This window comes from Anoplolepis gracilipes, chromosome 3, assembly GCF_047496725.1.
Source record: "Anoplolepis gracilipes chromosome 3, ASM4749672v1, whole genome shotgun sequence".
Taxonomy (NCBI): Eukaryota; Metazoa; Arthropoda; class Insecta; order Hymenoptera; family Formicidae; genus Anoplolepis; species Anoplolepis gracilipes.
This window is the reverse complement of record NC_132972.1, coordinates 18,352,501-18,360,000: the sequence shown is the minus strand read 5'-3', so window position 1 is coordinate 18,360,000 and position 7,500 is coordinate 18,352,501. Positions and strand designations below refer to the sequence as shown.

Genomic DNA, 7,500 nt, shown 5'->3' with positions numbered 1-7,500 from the left:
GGGCCACCAGACATTGTCAAAAGCCCCGGAAATGTCGAAGAGAAGCGCAATGGCGTACCTCTTTTCGGAGGCAGAGACCATCCGTCGCAACTCCACGACAGCTTCCTCCGTCGACCTTCCGGGCATGAACCCGAACTGTCGATCGGAGACCTTCCCCGGTGCCAGTGACGTGTCTAGCAGACGAGCTTTTATAAGCTTCTCGAAAAGTTTTCCTACTACGGAGAGGAGACAGATGGGTCTGTAGGATTTCGGGTCTCTCTCATCCTTGTCTTCGCCTTTCGGAGGATTCGGAGTGAACCCTCCTTCCAGACAGAAGGAAAGACGCCCCACTGGAGACACCCGTTAAAAAGCCTAACTAGTTGACCGGGGATTATTTTACAGGCCGCCTTGAGTACGGCGACCTCGACTAGATCTAAACCCGGAGCTTTATTGTTTTTAAAAGTCTTTACCGCGCGAGCCATTTCCGCCTCCGTGAAGAAAGAGGCGTCGGCTGTATCTGGAGCGACCCTGCATTCGTTTCTAATTTCACGCTGTTCGAGCGTGTCTTCTATCTCCCGGTCATCTGGGATATGCACATCCAGGAGGTAACTAGCGGTCTCCCCTAGTGACTTTGTGGAATATTCACCACACCGGAGTGTGCTTAGCACCCTCTCAACCTGGAGTTTGCTCGCCTGTTGCTTGTAAACGAAGCCCCAGGGCTCCCGGTTGCCGTGCGATGTGACGAACTTCCGCCAGCTAGCGAGTTTCGCCCGCTTCACCTCCCTACAGTACTGCCTTCGTGAAGAACGATACTCCAGCAGTACCCGGAGGTAAGTAGGGTCCTCTCGCCCTCCCTGAAAGGCACGACGCAACCTATATACCTGTTTCTTAACTATCGTTAGTTTTTTAGTCCACCACGGGTTGGACTTCCTAAATTTGCGCTTTCTGGGCATTGACGCAGCACAGGTCTCTGTGAGCACCACTGTGAGCGTTTCTGCCATTTTCTCTACTTCTATTGTGGAGCACAGATCGATAGCCTCCAGTTGCGATCTTGAAAGATCTGTCAGGGTGACGGAGAACCGTTCCCAGTCGGCCCGACTTGTGTCGAACCTCGTGTTCCCAGCGCCCCGATCGGCACCTGACTCTTTCGGCAATCTCAATCTTATGTCCACGGCCCTGTGGTCACTGGTGGTCCAGTCACACCTTACCTTCCAGTCACAGATGAACTTGTTCAGGAGGGCGACGTCAGGGTTACGTCGATGAATGACGAACCCCTTGTCGTCCAAAAGGTGGGCGGCTGTCCAGCATCGTTGACCACTGACAAGCCAAATGCTCTGATGAGGTCCTCGAATCGGGCACCTCTATCGTCTGTCTCTTGGGGACCCCAGAGTGACGATCGAGCATTGGCGTCTACACCTATAATAAGTCTCTCCCCCCTCAGTGAACGAAGCACCGTTTCGAGGTGGCTGAGGTGCTTCTCAATCTCGTCGCTGTACTGGAAGTAGCACGAGACAACGTAGAAGGAGAAGCTGGGGGCCCGCACTTCCACGCAGACACAATGCGTAGTGCTAAGCTGCGAGACGAAAACCGTATCTAAATTGGGATTGCAGATTACCACTGCTGCCCACGGACGTTGTGAGCGCACTGCGGCAACCCTCATCCCTATGCCTAATCCTACGACTTTGTAACCCGAACCTTGTTTCCCGACGTGTGGTTCCTGCAATGCTAAGACGTCAAGTCGCTTTTCGACTACGAGTTGACGTACCTCGCCCGTTACTACAGCCGAACGTCGCATGTTCAGCTGCAGCATCCTAACACCCGTGGACGCACTACCTAAGCTAGAGCTTATCCTATCTAATTCCTGTGGCGCCGGGCCACTCGCTGTGTGGGGTACGGTTGGGTCCGCGAATCTAACCGTCTTTCGCACCGTTGTCGCAATGTTCGCGGATCTGAGCGCGGATCTAAGCGCGGATCTAATCGCGGGCTTCTCTATTTCGCGCGCTATTTGTTCGGCGCCTGTTCCCGATTCTCGCGCTAAGTTATATGACGCCGACCTAATCGAAGTAATAGAACAACGCTCTAACACGACGTACGCGGATCTAATCCCGGTTATTTCGCGATTCACGAACGCGGTTCTAGCGGCAGGAAGGCCGCAATCTCGGGGCTGTGCGCCATCGCGTATTGTGTCACGGGCCCGCCCGCGCACAGCTCGGTGAGGCGCTCTCGAGGAGGCGGAGGCCGCCACCGAGCACGCGGTCGAGCAGACCCGCGACTCAACGACGGAGACACCCCGCGCTTCCCTACTCGCGGCCGCGCCAGACCGGAAGCGGTCGGCCAGGCGGGCACTCCTCCTCACCACGTTAAAGATTTTATTGAGTTTCATTTTGATTCCCACGAGTACGGTGGAAGGGGTGGTCGAGCGACGTAGAGCCACCTTTACGCCGCCAAGCCTAGATACTCCGGGAGGACGGCAGGTATCCCGGAGCGGACCGTTCGCGACCGCGACATTTAACGTCTACGCGATCATGCAGACCCTAAGCACGGTTCCTAACACCTTAGTCTTTAGACTTTATACGGGCCCGACCTCGACGAAAGCGACCGCGACGACAACGACGACCTAACGACCGCCTAAGCCGACGAAGCCACAGACGGCAACATCTAAACCCGATTGTACCTGAAAATAAAGTTCCTGAAAATAAAGATAGGATTAGTAAACACACACACACACACACACTTACACGTGGGAGTCACTGGGATCGGGGTGGTCCCCGCCTCTGGCCCGGCGGGTGACTGAGTCACCCATCCAGTCCTTCGGGCGAGGGTCCCGACCGGCTCCCACTTTTCCCCACTGAGGGACGCTTCACGGCAGGAGCACCCACCGCTCCGCACCCTCATCCCGCGGGAGCACCCGCATATAATTGGGAGGGAAAAAAAAAAAAAAAAAAAAAAAAAAAAAAGGGGGGCGGGACGGCCGTAGACCGTCTGAACAACGCACGAGGTGCGCTTGCCACATAAGAGCCATTCGTTCAGCAAGCTGACACCGACTCGTGGCAATGCTGTTTGGGCACGTTGGCTTCACCTTTCGGTTACTAGGCCCCCTCACCACGACAAGGTGTGCCCACGAGGGGGAGTAGATAGGGACAGTGGGAATCTCGTTAATCCATTCATGCGCGTCACTAATTAGATGACGAGGCATTTGGCTACCTTAAGAGAGTCATAGTTACTCCCGCCGTTTACCCGCGCTTGCTTGAATTTCTTCACGTTGACATTCAGAGCACTGGGCAGAAATCACATTGCGTCAACACCCGCGAGGGCCATCGCAATGCTTTGTTTTAATTAGACAGTCGGATTCCCCTAGTCCGTGCCAGTTCTGAGCTGAGCGTTGAATGGCGGCCGAAGAGGACGACCACGACGGCTCGCGCCGCCACGGAAGCCTCGCAGCAAGGAAGATCCGCGGGAGGCCAAGGCACGGGACCGAGCTCGGATCCCGGGACCGGCGCGAGAACGCCGACCGTTCACCTCGCCCAGGCCCGGCACGTCAGCCAGACCCGCTTCCCGACCAAGCCCGACACGCCCCGCTCCTCAGAGCCAATCCTTATTCCGAAGTTACGGATCCAATTTGCCGACTTCCCTTACCTACATTATTCTATCGACTAGAGGCTCTTTACCTTGGAGACCTGCTGCGGATATGGGTACGAACCGGCGCGACACCTCCACGTGGCCCTCTCCTGGATTTTCAAGGTCCGAGGGGAAGATCCGGACACCGCCGCAACTGCGGTGCTCTTCGCGTTCCAAACCCTATCTCCCTGCTAGAGGTTTCCAGGGAACTCGAACGCTTATACAGAAAAGAAAACTCTTCCCGGATCTCCCGACGGCGTCTCCAGGTCATTTTGGGTTACCCCGACGAACACTCTTACGAGGGCCCGAATTGTATGCGGTTCCGCTGCCGGGTTCCGGAATAGGAACCGGATTCCCTTTCGCCCGACGGGCGTGTGTCATCGACAACGACGAACAACGACAAAATTTTTTCTTTCGAAAAACTTTGCGCGTTCCTCTGTCCGATATATAAATATATATTTATATTTAATATATATCGAGGTTTCTCTTAGACACTCGAGTATATTGTACGCCGTCATTGACATAGGATTTCTCCTAGGGCTTAGGATCGACTGACTCGTGTGCAACGGCTGTTCACACGAAACCCTTCTCCACGTCAGTCCTCCAGGGCCTCGCTGGAGTATTTGCTACTACCACCAAGATCTGCACCGACGGCGGCTCCAGGCAGGCTCACGCCCAGACCCTTCTGCGCTCACCGTCGCGACCCTCCTACTCGTCAGGGCTTCGTGACGACGCGAGAGGCGCGGTTCGGCGCGAGGCCTCGCCGCGCGCTGCCCGTTGCCGCCCCACTTGCCGCTGACGGCAGAGTATAGGCTCGACGCTTCAGCGCCATCCATTTTCAGGGCTAGTTGCTTCGGCAGGTGAGTTGTTACACACTCCTTAGCGGATTCCGACTTCCATGGCCACCGTCCTGCTGTCTTAAGCAACCAACGCCTTTCATGGTGTCCCATGAGCGTCGAGTTGGGCGCCTTAACTCTGCGTTTGGTTCATCCCACAGCGCCAGTTCTGTTACCAAAAATGGCCCACTTGGCACTCTGATCCGAAGATGCTCGTGGCTTCATAATTCAAGAAAGCCAGAGATCTCACCCATTTAAAGTTTGAGAATAGGTTGAGGTCGTTTCGGCCCCAAGGCCTCTAATCATTCGCTTTACCAGATGAGACTCGCGCGCGTTCCGTGCGGAACGGCCGAGTGCCAGCTATCCTGAGGGAAACTTCGGAGGGAACCAGCTACTAGATGGTTCGATTAGTCTTTCGCCCCTATACCCAGTTCCGACGATCGATTTGCACGTCAGAATCGCTACGGACCTCCATCAGGGTTTCCCCTGACTTCGTCCTGACCAGGCATAGTTCACCATCTTTCGGGTCCCAACGTGTACGCTCTGGGTGCGCCTCTTCTCGCGATGAGAACGAGACGCCCCGGGAGTGCGAGGCCGCATCGCGACGCGGCCCACCTCCCTCGGTCGACGGCCAGGGCCGACCTTCACTTTCATTGCGCCTTTAGGTCTCGCGACAAGTCCCAATGACTCGCGTACATGTTAGACTCCTTGGTCCGTGTTTCAAGACGGGTCCTAAGAGTACCCAAAGCAGTAGCGTCGCCGACCGGTATCGGTCTGCCGCGCGCGGCACCCCTTGCGGGGAGCGCGCGCGGCGAGACGTTCTCGGGCCTGTCGAAGGTGAATCCGTACTTTAACCAACAGCGGGCCAGGACCGGGGACGGCGCAAAGTCCGCAAACCTCCGGGTACCGTGGCGCGCGCTTGCGACGGCCTCGACGCACCAAAGTGCGGCCTGATACCATGCGCGTACCGCCGAGCAGCCGGCCGGGCGACCGGGGGTTTGTCGCGTGCCGTTTTACCGGCGACGCGACAGTCGACACACCCGGGCCGTAGACCGACACCCAGCGGGTCGCGACGTTCTACTTGGGGAGAAGTGCACGACGACGAGCGCCGGACATCGACGCACGGTAGCGTGCCCGCGCGCGAGCCGCGAGGACTCCGCGGGACATCGCCCACCGACGCGAAGCCAGCGCCGCTGACGATGAATCTCCCCGTTCGATCTTTTGGGTTTCTTAGGTTTACCCCTGAACGGTTTCACGTACTCTTGAACTCTCTCTTCAAAGTTCTTTTCAACTTTCCCTCACGGTACTTGTTCGCTATCGGTCTCGTGGTCGTATTTAGCCTTAGATGGAGTTTACCACCCACTTAGAGCTGCACTCTCAAGCAACCCGACTCTAAGGAGAGATCCTCCCGAGACGCGCACCGGTCGCTACGGGCCTGGCACCCTCTACGGGTAAGTGGCCCCATTCAAGATGGACTTGGACGCGACGCGACAACTCGGGATAAGCGGATCCTCCCAAACACCACATTTCCCTGCGGCGGAACCGCGGGATTCGGTGCTGGGCTCTTTCCTGTTCGCTCGCCGCTACTAAGGAAATCCTGGTTAGTTTCTTTTCCTCCGCTTAATAATATGCTTAAATTCAGCGGGTAATCTCGCCTGCTCTGAGGTCGTCGAAATGATACTGCGCGCGGGCGCGCTCTCTTTTGATTCTCCGCCCTCGTGAGAGAGGGGGGCCAGCGGCGCACCGCGCATGCGCGGGGTAGGAGAGCGCGGAGAACGAAAGAACCCAATCTTTCGGCAGAGTTCGAGAGAACGAGAGAGAGAGAGAGTTAGAGGTGTGCGCTACTAAAAAAAACTACAACAAAATTATTATTTGTTGCGCTTTTTTTATATAATTCGAGTGTTCGGGGCGAATCGATTTCGAAACGAGTACGCGACGACGCCTGCCGGTCCCAAAATAATTCGACATCCTTTTTTTCCGTGGCGGAAAAGGAAAATTTTCGTGGACTCGGACACGCGGTCGGCTCGCGATTCACCCGCGAACGCGCGCTGCTCTCCGTAGTATAATACTCTCTTCTCTTCTCCGTCCCGTTATCACGGCGACGGAGGAAGGGGGCAAGCGGCCCGCCGGCGCACCGAGAGGACTGAGTGAGAGAGCTGGAGAGAGAGAGAGAGAGAGAGATAGCGAGTGAGAGAGCGGCGACACACGGGGGGGCGGTAGCGAGACGGCGGCGCGGGATGAACGAGACGAGACTCGTTCTTTCTCTCCACGGGCGCACGGCCGTTCGCACCGCAAAATTCTCTCCGCCGCCGCGGTCGGGCTCTTCTCTTCTCCTTCTCCTCCTCCTCCTCCTCCTTTTCCTCTCTCCTCCATTCGACAAGTCTCTGGGCGGGGGGCGCTTCGCCACCTCTTCTTCTTCATCTTTCTTCTCTTACTCTTTCTCTCACACAAGTCTCCTCCTCGCCACCCGGTAAAATGTTTTTTAAACCCGGGTGTCATTTCAGACGACGCCGAGGACGAGAACGGGGGTCCCCCAAGCTTTTCAAGCGGGGTATACCACCCGCCGGGCTCCTCTCTCGGGCGAACGTCCAACGGATCGCTCGTACGCCGATCGAGAGCTCACGCGCGACACGGCTCAGCGGACGACGCGCGCAAGTTTTGGCGCGCGCGCGCGCCGTGGCCAGTCGGCGCGTGATCGTCTCGTCCCTCTATTATATATAGAGGGATACGTGAGACTCTCTCGCGGAAAGGCGCAAGCAGTTTCGGGTTATTTAAACGACCCTCAGCCAGGCGTGGTCCGGGAATTGTATCCGTGGACCGCAATGTGCGTTCGAAATGTCGATGTTCATGTGTCCTGCAGTTCACAAGTTGACGCGCAATTAGCTGCGTTCTTCATCGACCCACGAGCCAAGTGATCCACCGTTCAGGGTAATCGTTTTGCATTTATCGTCGCGTTTTACATTATCAAACGCTCCGTGTTACAATAATCTTACTTTTAGTCTGCTGCCCCCTTCTCCTCTTCGAGGAGAGAGAGAGCAGAGAACGGCAGTGACGTCGTCGTCGTCGT

At 56.5% G+C, this 7,500-nt stretch overlaps 1 non-coding gene and 1 pseudogene across 1 annotated transcript; both read right to left on the bottom strand.

Moving 5' to 3' along the window:
• LOC140664345 (large subunit ribosomal RNA) overlaps positions 1-6,102 on the bottom strand; it is a 9,187-nt pseudogene extending 3,085 nt beyond the window's left edge.
• Positions 6,103-7,209: 1,107 nt separating this feature from the next.
• Positions 7,210-7,364, bottom strand: LOC140664348 (5.8S ribosomal RNA). Its single transcript, XR_012046445.1, has one exon. It is a non-coding gene; the product is annotated as a 5.8S ribosomal RNA (ribosomal RNA).
• Positions 7,365-7,500: the final 136 nt, after the last annotated feature.